Source organism: Pezoporus wallicus, unplaced genomic scaffold (assembly GCF_028554395.1).
Source record: "Pezoporus wallicus isolate ANWC-B61680 ecotype Strahan unplaced genomic scaffold, APGP_CSIRO_Pwel_v1 scaffold_7402, whole genome shotgun sequence".
NCBI lineage: Eukaryota > Metazoa > Chordata > Aves > Psittaciformes > Psittacidae > Pezoporus > Pezoporus wallicus.
In genome coordinates this window covers 5,024,808-5,045,190 of record NW_026641037.1, presented here as the reverse complement: position 1 = coordinate 5,045,190, position 20,383 = coordinate 5,024,808, and the positions used below count along the sequence as shown (strand labels likewise).

The following is a 20,383-nucleotide window of genomic DNA, read 5'->3' as shown; positions in this document are numbered from 1 at the left end:
GAAAAAGCACAAAGGAAATAGTGCAATCATGAAGTTAAATCACCCTTTATTCAGTGTTCATCCAAAGTCACATCTCAGACTCCCCTTACATTGCACATGCAGAGTGTTCAGCACAATTCCCGATCATTTATGCAAAACAAACCTCAAACAAATACAAATAATTATCTTTGAATACTAGAAGAAAACAGGATCACTTTTTATTACCTCCATAGCTGTTACAGTTGATCTTTATATTTTATTCTTTTTTAGCTTTCGGTGAGTAACATCTGGGACTCATCACGCTGTCCGGCATTTCAACAAAGATGATGTCACTGGTGCCAAATACTCTGACAAACATGTCTACTGCATAAATCTAAAGAACTGCAACACCAGACAAATTATGTTTACGATTAGAGACAAAATGAATCATTTGTACTGTGAGTTTAAGTACGCTAAACACAGACTTTCTTTCCAGAGGGAAGACATTGACTGGAAACTGTAAAAGCAAGCAGTTTTTATTTTTTATTTTTTTTTTTCTCTGAGAGTTTGGAGGAGCTTTTGATCTTCCAGTGTCCATTACAACCTTGGGGAAGGTTAAGTTAACCCTTTGAAAAACATTCCTAGCAGCCTCCAACTCACTTGAACAAAGTAACTTAATTACCAGCTAAATTGAATTCGAACTGCTCTAGAGAACATGAACTGACATAACTTAGCTCTGATGACAAGGAAATGAAAAAGAGTGAATTTGTTTCTGACATGCGCTGAGGGGCCCAAACTCCCAATTTCAATTTTGGAGGCACCAGGCAGTGTGATTTTGTTGCACAGAAGTGTTGGTGCGCAGTTGGCCAAGATGCAAGTTGTGTGCCAGTGGTGCAGAGACCCACGACACTGACTCCTCTTGCCATGCTGCTCAGAGGGCAGCATGGGGCAAGACAGCAAGAGGACAACTCTGTGCAAGTCTGAATTTTCCCACTTGACTAAGGGAGCCGAGCCTGCAACTGCGGAAAGCACTTCAGGTACCATCTCTTCTCCAGCCATGCACTGGAGGAGGAATTTCTTTCTTACCCTTTTCTTCCTGTGCACCCATCCATAACCTAGAAGACCTTTTCAAGGATTGCTTTGTTAAAGATACAATTCAAAAGGGAATTATGCAATTCAGTATTGACCACTCCCACCAAGAATTCGTAAAAGCAGCATGACTTTTCCAGTCTGACAGGCAGGACACTTCAAGGACACAGGTTTATCAAGCAGAATAGCACTACAAGCTCTGCATTTCTCTGCTGCTAGTGTGTACCTACTATTACAGGAATTGTGATCAGTGGTTTCTCCAATAAGAGTATAAGCGAAAAAGGCCTAAGCCTGGAACTGCAGCAATTTCAAGGGGCAATAATTGCACAGGGAATTTCTGTGACATAGACACTAATTCACGTTACAGTCAGCTTAATAATGTAACCAACAAACAATTGTAAGCAATATAGGATGTACTCACCAAGATATGCCTGCTGCTTAAAAAGATAATGATCTTAGCTAAGACTCTTCAATTTCTACTTAGAAAGTAAAATATTCAAGAGAAAGATGTATTTCAACTAGCACACAAAAGTGAAATTCTAGATTACATTAAAATGGCAAATAAGCAAATAAATCACAACACTGCCAAGGTGTCAGATAAAGATCTGAGTCCTTTAATCACACTGCTAATAAAGTTTGAATAAAATTAAGTCACCCATCATTTATAATACCAGAGTACAAGTTCAAATATTAAGTTAAAATATGATTAACTCAGCTTTCAGCTGGCTCCAGAAGTGTTCATCTGCACTTGATATTGTGAATACTTTCACACCAGCAACTATTACTTACAGCCCTCGGGTATAACATCTTGCACCCAGAAGTAGCAGGAACACATTGGTATTTTTTCCCACATACATGAATATTAGCCTTGATACAACTACAATATCTCTTTATGCTCAGCTGTGCCAATATTTCCCTTTTGCTTTCTACCACATGCCCTATTGTAAAATCTCTCTGGTAAAACTAAAAGGACAGGGAGTTTTATAAAACAGGATAATCCTACTGAACATGCAATCAATTAACTGAAACAGGGAGATGGATATTTTCTGAAACTCCTTACAGGCTCTAGACAAACACAGTGAGATAACAATGGCAAATTGTTTGGCTTACTAATTGTAACCAAATGTATGCCATTCTATCAAAACATTCTCAGGAGGATGTCAAAGACTCTTTTTTAAGTAAACATCTTGTGTCATCCTTTGACTGAAGTGGAATGAGGGTCTCCAATAAAAATAGTACGTATCAAGGACCCTTAAAGAGGTTTTTATATATATATATCTTATATATATTTATATATATAACTGATCTTTGAAAATGCAGCTTGAGAGGTACATTAATAATTTCACCCAGCTGGGCAATAAACAGTCCTGCCAAAAGAATTATGTAAAATTACATAAATCCTTTTAAAGGGAATATGCTTTAAGGAGACAAAGTATAGACTGAGCTACTTCACCTTTTTTTTTTTCTTTTTCTTTTCACAGCTGTGTTCTACGGAAAGCATTTTAGTGTGTAAAATCTCTCTCCTTGTAAAGTACTCCAAAGAGAAGCCAAAATTCAAACCTGACTGTAATGCATAATACTAAAGTGGCATATGGTGCAAACTACAGAAAAGTTGAGCACTGAGAAATAAACAAACCTCAACCAAATAAAAAAAGCTTTTCATGTTTGAAGCAATTGATAAAATAACAATGAATGGCTAAAGGCAAATATTTTTTTCATCAAGGCATAACTTAACCTTTAAATACAATACATATCCAAGGGGAACTACCAAATACTTAAAGCATTTGATCATACTTAACATGTGGATTGCTAAAAAAGGAAAAAGAGTTAAAACTTCACATTTTTAAAAAGAACCCATACATTATAGCAGTGGATCCAATCTTGTAATTTACACTAGCAAAGTGCTTAAGCATGTTGCTATCCAAACTTCACAGGAAAGCACAGTGCTTAAACAAGACAGCTAAAATTAAAAAAATAAATAATTAAGGATAAATCCAAGTATTTTGGTGTCCTCAAGATAAGAAGGATATAGAGTTGTTGGAGCAAGTCTAGAGGAGGGCCACAAGGATGATAAGGGGGCTGGAGCACATCCTTTATGAAGACAGGCTGAGAAAGTTGGGGCTGTTCAGCCTGGAGAAGAAAAGGCTGCGTGGAGACCTCATAGCAGCCTTCCAGTATCTGAAGGGGGCCTACAAGGATGCTGGAAAGGGACTCTTCATCAAGGACTGTAACAACAGGACAAGGGGTAATGAGTTTAAACTTCAATAAGGAAAGTTCAGGTTGGATATAAGGAAGAAGTTCTTTACTGTAAAGGTGGTGAGGCACTTGAACAGGTTGCCCAAAGAAGTGGTAACTGCTCCATTCCTGGCAGTGTTCAAGGCCGGGTTACACAGAGCCTTGGGCAACATGGTCTAGCTGGCATTCCTGCCCATGGCACTGGGGTTGGAACTAGGTGATCTTAAGGTCCTTTCCAACCCTAACCATTCTATGGGCCTATTATTTTGCCCGATATGTCCTCAATAATAAATATATAAGTCCTTTAAGTTTGCCTACGATGCTCAAAGATGTTAATTTCATTCAAACAAATAGTAAACTTTGCATTAATTTCAGTCACACAGAAGAAATATGTGAATTGAAAAGCATATGCTGCCATAGGGATTGCTAGTTACCAACTCACTTCCCATAGTTCTCTATCAGCTCTGATATCTGAGAGCCAAGGCTGCAGAAAATGCTTCTAAAACTAATGCGAAAACTGAGCTATGAGAGGCTGAGACTGTGACTGGCTGGATTAGCAGCCTCAGGATGTCAGGGATACCATATTTGCTCTCTACTTCATTTTCTGTCTTCATTATAGGCAGTGAAGAGACTGTAAACCGAGAAGTACAGAAGCATGAAAAGAAATAGAAAACTTTTTTCTAGTCCTTTTATCCTTTAGAAATCTAACTATCTGCAGAAAACAGAAGAAAAATCAAAGCACAGCATAAAAGTTTTAGCATAAGAACAACCAGACTGGAGGAGACCAAAGGCCTCAAGCAGAGTTCTGCCTCCAGCAGTGGCCAGTGGCAGAAGCATGGGGATGAGGAGACCAACCAGGTTTGGACATCCCTCTGCTTGGCTGTACCTCTCCACCTGGTTGGCAGCATGCTTGGGACTTCCTGCAGTGGAAGCTTGCTGTAAACCAGAATATGTGGTAGCTTTCTCATGGACCTCTCTTTACAGTCACTAGCCTGTTACTGTTGTCAAAGGATAGCATGGGACAAACCAGAGATAATTATCAATGAATAAAGCATAGGAGACAACTCTCTACAAGAGCAGTCATTGTACTGTGCTGGTTCAAGGACCAAACCAGGGGAGGCAGATTCTTAATCCGCATAAGGAATTGCAAAGCCCTGTGCAATTGTTTGGTCATTGAAGGCTGACCTATAGGCTACGTTAAATTTAGTTAAGGGATACCAAAGCATAACTAGTTGTAATGCAGTTCAAATCATAACAATTTTAGTTGTGATTTTTTTTACTTTTTTTTTTTTTGTATTCAGAAGGCTAGTCAGTTGTTGATCTTGTGGAAGCATAGACAGATGCAATGGCTATAGCAAACTGAGTGGTATGTACAATGGGTAGTTCAAAACATGGCACTAAAACATACTGTTGAGGAATTAAACCACAGTTAAGGGCACAGCATTCTTAGATGAAAGATAACAAACAGCATTCTTTAATAATTTAAAATGTCATTAAAGAAAATCAACAGCAAATGCAAGTCAGCCCTAGAGTTGCTTTAGACTCAGTGGAGCTGTGGTATTAGTGTTTTGACCAAAACAATGGAATAATATGAAAAGGGTAGCTCAAATATCAGAGGGAAGAGAAAAAATTTTTTAAAACTTCTGCTAGCAGTATCCAGCAATAAGTGTAATAACTGACTGACTGAAATAGCCTTTTGTTTCCTCACAGATATTTTTTTCAAGCTCTGCTGTTTACTATTACTTCTTACAGGCTTGGTGTTTCCTTTCAGACTTTCCATCTAGATCAGAACTATAAAAGACTCATAGGTTCAGAGAGACTATACAAACACTGATTTAAGTTCCACTCTAAGTGATTTTACAACCTGAGACTTCACTATGCATTTCAGCTTTGTAACCAACAGCAAATGTCTAAGCAAAACTTTATCAGAAAACATAAAATTACTTAAGTTTCTGAAACAAAACAAAACATCCACCCAATCTTGTGAAATAACAGATTACTTCTGCTGTATTTAAAGAGTGAAGCAGAAGCATTTTTTTCCCACTATTTTTAGTGAATTTTTCTTGTCGACATGGCAAACCTGTTTATAAACATAAAATCAATGTACAGTTTTGTAGAAAATCAACCCCCTCTACTATGATATACAGCACTAGAGAGGTAAACCAGAATTGTCTACAGAAAACAAGTATTTCAGAGCACACAGATGCATATACAGACATACACTCACACATTTCTATTCCCTAATGCCTTCAAACTTTATTATGTTGCAGTGGAATTACTGCAACAATTCTGCTATCAGACAGGACTTGATTACCAAGGAAGAGCAGAATTTATAGCCTCCTGATTTTATATTCCTACAATCTGAGCACATATGTCAACTTTAGCTTAAGAAAAGAATTACTGGTTATCATTACATTATTGTTTCTGTTAGCTAATCTTAGCAGGACATAAGGGAGAAAGCATAGTAGAAAAAAACTCCACATGTATTTCAGCTAAAGCGGGTATCATAATAATAAAATCCATGTAGTTTTGTATAACAGTTTATTTATTCTATTATTTTAAAGGAATCCAGAACATGTAAATGCACAAAAACATGCATGTATATACCCACATTATCAGTAAAACACAGGCATATTACAATTAGGACTTGCAGCTATTGAGAACCAATACCAAAAAATACAAACTTTCAAAAGAGAATTAAGATTAGTTTGCACAGAAGCTGAAGTAAATACTTCATGCAAAGTTGTTCTGGGCTGCTCCATGACCAAGAGCATTCATGGACTTTGTCTCATACTCTATGGGAGCCGTATCAACTTTCCAACATTTCACAGGCTTCCACCAAGGCTTTGTGTTTCCCAGCTTTTCATAGCTGAAGTAAGGCATGATACAATGCAACAGCAAAAATATTACAGAAGCAGGTAACAATATTATCTAACCTGATATGGGAAGATGCTTCAGTGTAATCTTTCACCACAACATTTTACATAAAACTATTCAAAACATTGTTTGGAAATTCGAGCATTTGGTGCCAGATTCAAGCTGCTCTTCGGACAATCAAAACCTTGGGAACTACCATGTGATAAAATGAAAATTTTTGTAAGGGGAGCTGGTTAGTTAAGAAGAAATGTATTTGCATTATATACGATAGAAATCTAACTGCCAATAAGAAAATCTACCTTTTCTAAGGTGGGAGTCTTCCCTGCCTCCACATTGCCATAATGACTGTATTAGAATTGTTCAGGTAGATAACAAACAATTAGAAATTATTCATTAAGACAACTGACTTATAGTTAGTTCTTCTGTCTAAAATTAATTCAATGAATCCTTACTACATATATTATTCCACTGCTTTCACTGCAATTAATCAGAGTCAGTTATTGGCCAGTGTGACTGAAAATGGCACTATCAAGCCCAATGCAGCATACAGGAGATAGATAATTTTAACAGCTGCCCCTAGCATACTCTTGTCCTCTTCGGCAAAGTTTAGCAGCAATCTTTCAGTGTATTCTTTGAGATATTTTATATGAATGAGGTATAGAATTTTCTGGCTCACAGTCTGGAATCTCCTCCACTGTATCTTGGAAGGAATTAACACAATGATCAATGAATGCTTTCCAGTTTATGTTGCTGAAACAGCCTGGTAAAATGAACCAGTCTGTAGGTTAATTTTTTGTTTTATCTGCATGACAAAGTACATTCTGACTTCAGCGTTTCAGACTATGCTTGCAAAGTATAAAGCTCAAGATATAGACATTATTTTCTGCCTTTTCTGTCCTCCCCTCCTCTGCCTCCTCTGCTATATTTTGTTGTTCTTCTCAAAAGATATTTTCTCCTTCAATTTGTTATTTTCTCTTGATGTGCAGTCTATTATTCAGCCTGAAGTTCAGAATATAGTCCTCTCTTCATACCGAAATTAAAACGCAATTGAATAAATTAAGCAAGAATGGAAATGCCTTAACAATGTCTTCAGATGTTTCTTTATTAAGTATAAAAAATATTAGTAAGAATTCTAGCCAGAAACTTTACACTCCTGTCACTGTGAACAACTTCATCCTCTTTCTCTGATTTGCTAGTATGTGTGTGAGTGACTGCTCCCTATTGTATTTTGGAACAGGTGAAACATTTCAGTTACACTGTATGGTCGGATTGGAGTCACCTGCCAAGACACGAAGGAGTCCTTCAAACCTGTCCCCAGGGGAAAACTTGGGGGCAGATTTCCCAAGGAATGTAATGGGGTACCCAATGCAGTTCTAAGTAGCCACTCTCTCTTAATAAACCAGTTGCATATTACATATAGGATTCTGGATCTATTTTGCAGAGACTTCAGAAATGGCAAAAAGAAATGGTTTCAGCAGGAGATAATAGGCTTTATGACTTTTCCCAAATTATTCCCCATTTTAGTAGCCATCATCTTGTCGGTGACATCTGGAATGATTAGAGGATGATATTTTAGACTGACAACTGGGCTGTCATTCACACTGTCAGTCAGCAAACATCCAGGTTGCCCAGGGTTACAAAGCTAGTTTATGCCTTTATCCTGTAGTATACAGCATTGCTGATTCTTTACCTGGATTTCAGATGAAGCAGTTCTGACAGCTAGCACCAGAGGCAGGCAGAGAGCTCATGTTGATGGTGGGAGTCCTGTGGTGCTTTTGTGTGTGACAGTTTTAGTGCTTCTGTGGCAACCCATCGGGCAGGACGTAACCCTGGAGTATTAGGTGGGTCTAGAAAGTTCATCTGCTTTCAAAAAACAGAAGGCAAATGTTTACCTAGAGCTTTAGGAACACATCTAATTATTTTAGGCTTATGTACCTGAATGGGAGCCTTCTTACACAACCCAGGTGTCTGCAGAATTATTATCCCAAATACCCTCATCATTATCCTAGACCAGAAAAAAACCCACCCAAAGCAGCCTTGAGCTCCAAGGATGAGCAGTCCCTGTGTTTTTCCTCAGTATGCAAGAGCACCCTCACAAAACCATCAGCAAGAATAAATGTGCTTCACAGCAACAACTTCACATGGTTCAACCATTCTTTGATATGCAGTCTAAATTCCTTCTCACTCACTCACTCCTCACTCACTGTCTATGTGCACCCAAAGAACTCTGCTTTTAAATGTTTCAGTTTTGGAACCCAGATTTGGGCACCAAAAGTCTGATTTTCCAAAGGGAAAAATTAACCTGCAGTTCTCAGAAAACAAAAAGCAATGCTGTGAGTATGTACCAGCTGTGACACTTAAGACCTAGAACACAGTAATGAAGAAATGAAGAACCAAAGCACCAAAGACAATTTTGCTGCAGCTTCCCTTCATTTCTCTTTGCCTCAATGTATTCTTCTAACACAAAAATAACATTTCTTACAGCTATACTGAGCGAATGGGATACTCACAAAGCCTAATAATTTTTAAGTAATAAATAGCTCATAAATTAAGGTTAGAAATCACTATACAGTTTGTTATCAGTGAGCAGCTAAGTAACTTGTTATTGCTTTGGTTCCAGAGAGGTAACAGTACAAGCCATCCTAATGCACTGTGTTTCACAGACCAGTTTAAAACTCACACCATGTGTCTGTGCTTCTGCAAACAGCCTTGCAGCCTTGTCCTCAGAAAATGTAAAATGAAACAGCTCAAAGCAAATTTGCTTAAAAATCCAATAAAAATGCCTTAAAACACCAACAGAAGTTGCATAGCCTGAAGGCAAGGAACTCCTTCAGTAATGTTTCTAGCTAATGTTTCTGAAGCATGAGAAAAAGTAATAAAATTTCATAAACAAGTTGTATAAAAAGGACAACTATTTTTTGCCTGTTGTATGAATCTGAGACCGTAATGCCTCTATGCAGGGCTGTATTCTGCCTCCTGTGTACCTTGATCCTAGTACCAGAAGATGCTTACCAATTACAGCAGCAGAGAAGCTGAAACTGGAATGAAAGGGGCATGTAGATACATGCAGGCATGGTATTAAAACAAAAGGAGGAAAAAAGCATGTTTGAAGCATACTTGGGTAGCATTGTTCTGGAGCTCAAACCAACACCCTTCTAAAGGGCAAATAAATCACTATAATTTATTTATAATAACTTTCTAAATATCTTGCTCTAATTCTTTTCAAGTAGCATCTCACAAACCTGGTTGTTAAGTATAAATTAAAACTATTCAAGAGGTAATATTTATAAAGCACTTTTGCATCCACAGATGAATGCTGCTGTATATTATGAACATTGACATATTTGACAAGGCAACAGAGTTAAATGTGATACAGAGTCAGACTAAAGATTTTTTTCTTGTCTGAAAAGCCCTTGTTTTGTTACTAATATTAGAGCTACAGCAACCTATTTGACAAAAAGCACCTCCTAATTTGAGAGCTGTAGCTCTTAAGCTCCATAGTAGCAGCTATTTACCTGGTTGGTTCACTCTTCACAAAATGTGCCCATTAAGCTCAGGGTATAAAGCCAAAAAAAAAAAAAGCCAACAGCCACTCTACTGATCATGACTGAACAAGTGACTGTGCTGGTATGTGCTGGATAAGAGACAGTAGAGGAAAAGGAGATAAACCTTGGGGTGTAAGACAGTAGTTTACATATTGCATTTAGAACAATAGGCAAAGCTATTATTGACTTCATCGGGAATAATTCATAGTAGCACAAATTCTCTGCTTGCAGGTGTTTGGAGGATTTTCCCTGAGGGAAGCTTTATGATATATATACATACATACATACACACACACCACCAGTTTATGTCAAGGGAATTTATGCATGCATTCTCAACTGAGAGTAAATTTTAGCCCTTTTCTTGTTCACTAACATTATACAAACATTTTCCCAGCTTGGCAGGGCTAAATTAAATTGGGCAACGTTCTGTGTGTGTTTGATGTCTGCTAAATGAAGTGAGCTTCCAATTCGTCATATTTACTCAAGCTCACTCAACTCTAGTAAAAATTAAAATGTTCCAGTTAATTTAACAAGATAATTTAGCGCTCTCAAATCTTTCTTGCTCAACATTTGTTGCTGTTTAGAAGTCGGGGCTATGTGCTGCCATGTAATTCTTTGGACAGCTCTGAGGACTTAATAGTGAGCAATAGACATTTTAGACACTGGACTGACATTGTGTTTAATCTCAAGCAAGTCCCTGAGCTGCCACTGGAGAGAGGAAATCTAGGATCAGGCCCTTTGGATTCATTATTTAAAGAAAAGAGATCACACAAAAAGCCACAGAATATTTAGGAAAGAATCAGGGTGACTAAGGTAGTAGTTGGAAGATGAGAAGTAAAACATTGCCACATTGAGTAACTTGGTTACAAATAGAAAGTAGGCAAAGGCACGAAGATCCAAAATAATAAAAGTATCCACACATGAAGCTCTTTCATGTTTGGTACTTGGAAATAACAAATCTATTTTATGGCAATACAGACAAGGAAACCAAAGCATCATGCAATTTTAGTGGTGCATATGTGATAAAGGCCACTAAAATGAACACTTAATGAAATGAACTAAGATTGAGAATTTAAGATTGGCCATACCTGTAACACTGAGATTTACTCATAGGAATATGTTATATTGTTTCTCTGTAAACTGCTTATTAAATGTTATTTGTAGGCTTAAGCACTAAAAGACAAAAAAGCAAAGTAGCCTCCACATCCAGAAATCCTCTCATTACCAAAGGACAAGTCACTGTCTGAGGGATGGCAGCACTGAAACATCTGCTATATAATAGGTCGCCAAAGATCTAGTGTATCACATTGAAGACAATAGTGAAAATTCTCTTCTCCCATTTATTTGGTGCTACTCTAAGAATCGGGGTAGAACGAAGATTACTGGCTGGTTGTATTGAATCAGAGTCAGATGCTGGTGATCCCGTTCTACAAATCACATGAAACTCTACTAAGATCTCAAAGGCCTTTGGAAGGATTTGTAGGGACTGAACGGATAGAGCAGTGGATTGTGCATAGCCTTTCTTCTCCCCAGAGGAGATAGGCTTTTTATAACCTGGATCACATCTCCCTTTGCAGAAGCTGGAAGACCAAAGATGCCACAGACACAAGAGTTTGGTGCATTTGCTACTGCTTACTGCTTTGGTGCACTTGGAATACTAGTCCTTCACAGAAGATATAGGAAACTAGAAAAGATCAGCCTCCTAACAGAGTTGGAGGTATTAAGCTAAGCAAAACTATTCTAAGTCTCACACACAGGTGCCTTCAAACACTCTTGTTTTCAGTCTTTCTGCAATTTCCTATGAGACTGTGGAAGACAGTCACATTTTAATAAGAATTCATTAAGCATCTTAGCAGCTTGGCAATATTCAGTATACCCTGAAGAACACGCAGACACGTGAACTGCAAAAAGCTAGCATACAAATGCAGAGCAATTTAAGCAAAATGGTGCTGGGGACTTGAGTAAAATAATAGCTATGTGCTACTTGCAGAATCAAAAGCAATGCAGATGCACCTGGTTTCATTACACAAACCTTGCATAGGTTTGTCAAAAGGTTTGCAGACCTGTCAAAAAAACTGAGAAGAGTTTAGGAGCTTAGGATTTTAAAATGAAACCATGAGCCGCTAAATACCTTCAAAAGCCAAGGATGGCTATGGTTCACCCTAGGAGAGATGTAAGCTAGAGGAGTGAAGAGGTACCATGCTAATAAATGTATTTTACTGTGCAAATATATTTTCCAGCGTTTTGTGTTGTTTTTTTTTGTTGTTTTTTTTAATTTTTATTTTCCAGTGAACTTTAAAATATTTTCACTTAAACATCCATTCAGAAAGACAGATGACATAAACATCAAGAATGGTAGTATTGAATTCCAGTGAAAAAACAGCAAATGTGATGCAAGAATATGATAGCAGAAATAAAAATATCATTAAATGACTTTATCAGTGATAAAGCCATTTAAAATAATCCAGCATTATTTCTGATCGCTTCTGAGAAAACGGGATAATGCAGAGATAAATGGGGAGCTGATAAAAAAAAAAAAGATAATTAAGGAAAGAATTGCCAAGAACCTAAAAAAACCCAACCCCAAACACCCCAAACCAAACCCCCTCACCTGAAGAGAAGTTGAAAGCAAAAGGTTATTTACATTAGAAAGGAGACACATAAGAAGGCCATGATCCATGTATGAAAACTGAATAGCTGGAAAAGATTTCCAAACTGAAGAGCTGGAAAAGTTTCACCCAAGGAAAAGGGATTTACTGAAATGAAAAGCTGGCAAACACAACAGTGATAAAAAGAAACTTATTTTTGTTTCATAATTAAACTATAATAGACAGCTGAATACATTTTTTTTTTCAGTTTTCCATTGTAAAGTGTAATGTAGTGCTTCTGAAAATGGAAGCATCATAAAGTATCTTTAACATATATATATACCTATAAATATAAATCTAACAAACATTTTTTAGAGAAATATTTCATTTCATCTTTAATGTGTTGATTCAACTTCTTTTATTGTATCACATATTAGATAAAATAATAAACACTCAAATGCTTTCAAAGTATTTCAGTGATCAGGAATTAACATTTTCCACCAAGAAATAGCAACTGGGAATTCTTGAAAATTTATTTTAATTTTTGTATTTCATTTCTTGCAGTTAGAAATTCTCATTTCCTGCAGCTCTGGAGCTCACCAACACTGATTTTTTGAGAGCAAGAATTTACCACAACTTCCTACGAAGTAAAGAATATGCATAGTGACTAGAAAGAATGGGAATTAATATTTTGTAAGGAATGTTGATTCACCGGGATATTCCTTAGTTTCAGACATTCTGAATTGGTTCCTTGGGCAGTGCATTGTGTTTAGCTATTAAAAGTTTTTCATACTCTGTTCTATAGCACCTGTAGGAGGAAGGATATGAGGCTGAAAGGACCTCCAGGTGGTGGGGCTTCTACAACAAGAGTGCAATGGCATCAAGGCTCACTCCCTGCACTGCTGATGGGAGTTCATGAGGTCAGGATTTCAACCTGTCCTTTCAATCAAGAACAGCGAAACAGCTTCCTAGAATGCTGCTAGAGCCTTGCAGCTCTCTTGTGAATGGAGGAGAGAACTGATAAAGGAATTTGGCAAACTGCTATCCTTTTGTACCTGAGAATTCAAATCTGGTGACAAAAATGAGAGCATGAAAATGGAGCCAGAAGTGGAGATATCAGAATAAAATACATTTTTCAGTCCCTTTCAGTTTGAAAAATCCTATTGTTCGGCCCCTGTACTGAAGATGGAAAAAGCACACACGTGCACCGAGTTCATAGACTGAGCATTACTTGCAGCTCTTTCAGATGATGAAAAATGCAGATGAGGTTGATAAGGAGACTCAGGGGTTTCTACTGGGTGCTGCAGCATGAAGAGGTTGCCTTTCATACAGGACAGAAAGTCAAATTAGGTCCATGTAACTGTTCAAAATTCATTAGAATGACCTTAGTTAAGCTTTCCTTCCATGCACACTATGGTATATGATAATATAGCCTGGAGCAACAGCAGTAGTGGTGGTAGCACTTTCTGAAATATTTCCACTACTTGAAAGCCATTGGATTTGTTAAAATTTCTAAAAGGATTATAGCAGGATGACTGGGTTTTTTGCTTTTACTTTCTCCAAGCCAGTATAATAATATTACATAGGGCTTTTCATCTTCAAATATCTTTACAAATCTTAGCAATTCATAGTAACTGAACACTTATAAAAATATAATAAAACTCATTTTTGCTGTCTTGCTAATTTTTTCTCTTATTTTTAAGAATTAACTTTAAATAGCAGTAACTTCTTTAAGTGGGCTGGTTCTGTAAATGTAACATTAAACTTAGTAATAAGGAAGTTTGAACAGCCACATCCCCTATACAATCATTAGTCATAATAATAATGAAAATAAAATATTTTATGACTCCTGCTATTTCAATAGAAGATGGCAGCACTTTTCTCCTTCCAGTTTAGACAGTTAATTCATTGCTCTTTTATTATTTAAACCACAAGCAAGAATAACACTGAAACAAGTATTACCAAAGAAATCATCTTGCCATATATAACCACATCTAATATCTGTGGCAGATAAGAATAGGAAGAAGTAATTTTATTATTCCCCTTTTAATTTCTGAGCAGTTGCTCTAAAAACACATAAAATGTTCCCACAACTTTCAAGTCTCTGGTGCACAACCAGGTAATTTCTCTACTTAACACTAAGTTTGCCAATTGGGGGCAAAGGCCCTTTGCTCTTGCTCACTTCAGCGGATGCTGAAGGCACTCACCAACCAGCAAGGCTGACTTCTGGGCTTTACTTCACACCATTAAAAATACACTGCACAAGGGGAGGTGCTTCTCAGTGCAAGGCAGGGTGTCTGCATCCAGGCCCTGATGAAGCAGTTCTATGCACATGAAAATTCACCCTGCATCTTTGCCCACTTATTCCCAACAGCACACAGGAAGCTCAAAGGCTGCTAGCTTGCTCCTGGAGACCTTACCAATACAAAACACCTATTGAAGATGGAGCACTTTCTGCTCCCAGCACTATTACGAGTGTCCCAGTTTGAACAGTCTAATAATACTTAGCAATAACTTCTGTGAAGTCAAGAGAAGGGGTCAGGCTTTTCATGGCCCTAAAACATTTCCTAACTGAGGCCTAATTCTGCAGCCCTTCTCTCACACTGAGTAGCACTTAGCTGTCCCATAGACACCAAGGTGACAGCTTGCACAGAATTGTCATTGCAGAGGCAGAGAGAAAAAATGTAAAAATTAAATTCACGCATAAAAATAAACAGGCAGGGATCAAATACCTGAGTCTTAAAAATCACTCACTCATTCTTCTGTCTTAGCTTGCTCCACAGTCAGAAGACATTTCACGTCATTGAACTGTTTTTTTGCACAAGAGTCCAACAAAGTCCCATGAACTTTTCATAAATGCTAGAATTGCTGCTCTAGGGAGAAGAAAACTGAGGCAACTCTCCTCCAAAGCAAATGGAGTTAGAGCAAGGAGGAGGGAGGCATATCACCTGGTTTTTGGACCAAGACTGGCCTCATAGTGCAGTGGGGAATAGCTGAATGATAGCAGACTACATGCCTAAAATAATAGAAAACAGGAGAGTGGCAGTTTATAAAGAATCTTGCAAAGAAAAAAAACGCTATTTTTTTTTCTTACAACGTCCTTGCAGTATAGGTTTTTTCCTCCCAAAAGATTCCAATACTGAACACTAAAGCCTGGGTTCTGGCCTCTTGGTAATAAGTAATTTGCAAGAGACTGGTCACAGAAAGGTCAGAAAACCATGTAAATTGCTTGGATGGGAAAGCTTCTTTCACAGGAGGAAGCTGTAGGTGGTAGAGAGGCTCCCTGCCACAATTTTGCATTCCCCGGACATAGTGATATAGAGAGACAAGAGAGCAGTGCTGATCTCCCATCGGGCACCCTTCAGCTGCCCTCTGTGGAAGGGAAGGATGCCAGGCCTTCAGTAAATACTGAGGGTGGTTTCCATCCTTTATAGCAACAATCTCAACACCACCTTTTAGCTATTAGGCAAGCAATTTTTATTTTATTTTTTTTTAAACAGGGTCCACAGGCTGAAAATGTTCTAGTGGGTTTTACTATACACCCAGTTGCACGTTTGATTTTTACTGTGACACACCCAGAGAGGGGATGAGAAGATATACCTCCCAATACCTGACAAGGTTTCCTTCTGGGGGATTTTACCATGGTGTTTGCATTTAATTTCATCATAAATGCAGCCTTGTGATATAGGGAATACAGAAGCTAACAGAACATGCTTTGGGAGCTCTTACTTCTTCAGTCGGAGTTACTCTCATCCACATGCAGAACCAAGCTGATGGATTGATCTGGGGTAGCTCATTACAGAGGTCTAATTCACTGAGAAGCAGCATTCTTTCATGTTTTTCACTTCTAGTCATCCAGGAGGACAAAGACTCGCTTCCCATGGGTCACCTCTCCTGTGCTGTACTGTATGCCTCCACCATTCACTCTGCAGACCCTTGGGGAAAATGGCTGGGTCAAAATAATGGGAAATACTTCACTAAGGAGCTGATATTGCCATGATTCCTGCAACCGACCACCAAGTAAGTTATGCAGCTTCCTTCCACATGTCAAACAAATATTTCACATTGAGTATATTGCAAAATGAGCACTCAGCTTTGCCAATTCCATTGTTCAGCTGCATCTCAAATCCTGCTTGTTTGGTGTTGGACCTACATCAATCTTATCGAATGAGATTAAAATATTTTTACCAGTTAAGATACACATTCTGAATATACTACTGTAGATCTCAGTAAATCCACAAGCCACAAAAGATTTCACTCAGCATTATGCATTGTGTTACTATCCAAACATAAATGTTAGAATTAAATGTAGCTGTAGTGCAATAAACACCATCACATCTCCCTTCTAGGAATATTTTTCAACAAACCTTTGTGCTAAAATGAACATGGTTGTTTTGTCTTATTTAATTAATATCTAGGCTCAAAGATCACCCTTTGCTTTTCTTTACTTTGAAAAAAAAAACCCTTTTTTTCTGGATTAACACAAATATTAAACGGAAAGACTGTGGAACATAAAGGGCATGGGTTGCATTTTGCACAGGATAGGTTCTGGTTGAATGAGATCTGGGATGTGTGCCAAATTAATAGAAAAAATCCTGTTCTTCCTCTCCAATAGCCACAATGCTCATTATTAAGAAAAGCATATGAACCACAGGATTTGATTTTAATAACACCAATGTCTTCATTAATCTGTACTTTCCATTTAGCCTCATTATTGAGTAAATGCTGAGTTAATGCAGCACCTATTGTTGTTGGATTTTTCATGAAAAACCTTCTTTCCCTCTCCTTTTTTTATTCATTCAAGGACTATCAGGTGTGTGTGTCATGTTTTTAAACAGGCTGTCCGTTGTCAATGGCTGTTTTCTTACCTCAGGTCTATGCAGCTACTCCAGTAACGCAGTCTACAATGCAGATAGTAACAAAAAAAAACCCCACAACTCCCCAAGAGAACAAAACCCCAATAAAAACACTCCCAACTCAAAACCATATTTGTTTTGGTGTTGTTTTAAATGCTGTCATGTCAAGGAGCCTCTTACTATCACCTGCAACTGAGCTGATCTTTCCTGGATGCTCCATGCGGCCTCCTTCTAAATCAAGATTGCTGATGGCCAACATCGCTTTGTATCACAGAACAAATAGTGGCCTTTTGTCCAGCACAAGTTCCTAAACAAACTTAATCTCTCTAACACTGTGACAGATGACATTTAGATGTCCTTGTTACCCTTAAAATGAGTTTTATTGACAATCGGAGAACAAAAAGAAGGCCCAGATAAAGCCCAATGTTTTATAGGCCTGCTAACAACATCTTAGTTCTTAGTGCAGAGGGTGTAGAGAAAGCCCAGAGTTGCCCCCGTTTTCCCCTGCTTTGCTATATCACCATGACAACAGATATAGAAATCACTTAGTGACTCCTAGAAAGAAAACACAGTGACACAGTACCCCTTGTATGGCGAATCAAACTAAAGCCTTCATTCAAATGGCTATTCAGCTTGGGCATTCATGTAGAGGATGGGGTGGATTTTACACAGGTAACAACAACAGAAAGGCCAGCAAGCACTCCAGCCACAGCATATGGTAAAGTCTCTGTTTAATTAATGCATCCTCAATAGAATTTATCCATTTAAAATTTGTTTTCTTTTACTTGAAACATCATTAATGTAAAGGGCAACATTAATCAACATCTTGCAAGTTAAAAGGGCATTAAAAAGTGATCTTTCCCCCCCACGCAACAGAATCTTTTCAAGTACTTTCACTTGCTGCGACTGATTCCAGGCAGGCAGAGTCCTTAATCATAAGGCAAATCTAGAGAGGCCTCTACTGGCCAGCATCTCCATCTACAATTTTTCCGTTTTTAAGTGACTTGGGAAAGCAAGCAGTGGAATAACTACAAGCTTTTATCTTAAAGTTGCACACAGAACGGATTACTGATAAATATATGGCAAAAAAACATAGGATAATTGTGCTTTTTTGAAGCGATCATGTACAGTATAACTTTGCTTCTTTAAAAAAGTAAGAAGACTAGAAAGATTTATCCTGGCTGTGATGTATTTGCCTCTATGACATTTTGAGACATTTTAAGATTATAGGTCTAAAAATTAACGGGCAATCACTTTTCTTTGTGCACAGGGCTCCCCTTAAAGTTGGGGCTTAAATCCATTTAAATTTGAAACTCTTGTGTGGATGTGGCATTTTATATATGCATTTCTCACGACTACAGTAAAACACATCAAAGCTCAGAGAAATTAAATCACACGCACAAGAAAAGGAAGTTATTGAATGATAGAGGAACCCTGCTTCTCTGGGCTTTCCACAGTAACAACATAAAGACAAAGAACTTTAAAATCCCCCATTTAGGTAAAATTTAATGTATTGGGTTATGGCCAGTATGCTTTGTGTTAGTATCAGCAGTTCTAGCTGGGAAAAAACGATTTTCTGATGTATCCTTTAAACAAGAATATAAAGGGTGAGTTTGAAGATACTTAAAACTAAATTGACTGACTTTATTTAATTCTTGTTATTCTAGTTATCAACCGCAAGCCAGGGGAATAAGAAATATCTACTAGGCAGAAAATGAGACTTGCTAGATTTTAACTTAATGCTGAGTAGATAGGAAACTTCTTAACAACAAAACTCATGGAAAATGGGAAAAATAACAGATCCGGTGAAAGTTGGAGGCTGAAAGAAGACATTAATACTAAAGCGCAAAATATTAATGGTGAATATAATTCACCAGGGAAGCAACTTACCTTGAGAGTAGTAGGCTGCTTCAAAACCTTAGACTAATTTATTAAGATTTTTTTTTTTCTGTGTAGAATACACATCATGGTAACTCCTAATCTTAATACTTTTTTTCTTTAAAGTCCGCAGTCTCTAATAAGTCCATAGGAATGCACACATTATTTGCATTATACTTACAGTTAGAATACTTTCAACCCTTGGATGACCTAAAAGTATTCTTTTTTTTTTTTTTTTTACTAGAACAGGATTTAGTATATATCAAATAGCTTAAGAGACTACTATTTAGTGAAACCTTAACATTTATACAAGAAACTTTGCATCACAAATCCATCTGTCCTTCACCAGTATTCACGACAAGTTATTCCTGACTCAGTATAATATACAAGCACTGCAAGAATAGGAAAACCCCCATTTTAACAAGCCTGGATTAGCTTTTATTTCTTAAGGTACCCAGCTTTCACTGTCTTTTTGTAAAATTTTTATTTGCCTACATCTCCATATAAGCCACCAGCTAATTTTACCTCTGATTATCTTTCTCCAGAAGGGCGGGGGGCAGGGAAGGAGATGTAATACAGGTCAATTCCTACCTCATGGTCAATGTAGCCTTTAAAAAATAAACAGCAGAGCTGAGCTCACCCTTCAAGTCCCAACAGTGACACCTCCTGGGACAAGCGGGCTCCAGACAGCTGAAGATTTTCTCTGCTTTGAAGTACAGTGAGAGCTTCACTCTGCAAAGCTGCACCAGTTCCAGTTTGAGAGCTTCTTTGAAGAAACTTTTCAGGACTGATGCACTGCAGGGAGGAAAATGAACAATCCTGTTTAATTACATCAGTTTAGTGAGGAAAGCACAGGAGCTACTGCATATGGGGATGGACAATATGACGCACTAATACTGTCCTTTACTATTTCATTAAAAAAAGGGGATTCAGTTTTGGAAGTGGTGCTCCAGCAATGGTTTAGGGGTACGTCCAACAACTGTGCCCACGGAGCATGGCTAACACTAGACACTATGCCTTTCTTGCTTTTAGTAGGGTTTGGTTTGGTTTTGCTTTGGTGGGATTTTTCTGTTTGGGGGTTTTGTGTGTACTACAAGCTCACCTATGCAGAAAAGCTGGAAACACTTAAAATTACAATTTCCACCGGACTCACACCATTTCATACTAGATTTTTAAATCCATGGGCCAAAAAGCTCATGATCTACAGGTCCAGTCCTGGAAACACTAGTTAATGAACACAGATTTTCAAACAGCAGAAACCCAGTAAGGATAGGTCATCTGAATTAGATTTTATAACAAGCCACGGTGTTCTGAAAGTAAATTAATAAAAATGGATTAGAGGAAAAACATATCTTAA

General features: G+C 37.7%; 1 long non-coding RNA gene across 1 annotated transcript; it reads right to left on the bottom strand.

Annotated features, from left to right (window-relative positions):
• Positions 1 to 209: 209 nt before the first annotated feature.
• LOC130605903 (uncharacterized) lies at positions 210 to 19,813 on the bottom strand. The gene is made up of 3 exons (XR_008973822.1): positions 19,552 to 19,813; positions 7,850 to 7,988; positions 210 to 360 (listed from the first exon to the last, which is right to left on the bottom strand). It is a non-coding gene; the product is annotated as an uncharacterized LOC130605903 (long non-coding RNA).
• Between the last annotated feature and the right edge of the window lie 570 nt (positions 19,814 to 20,383).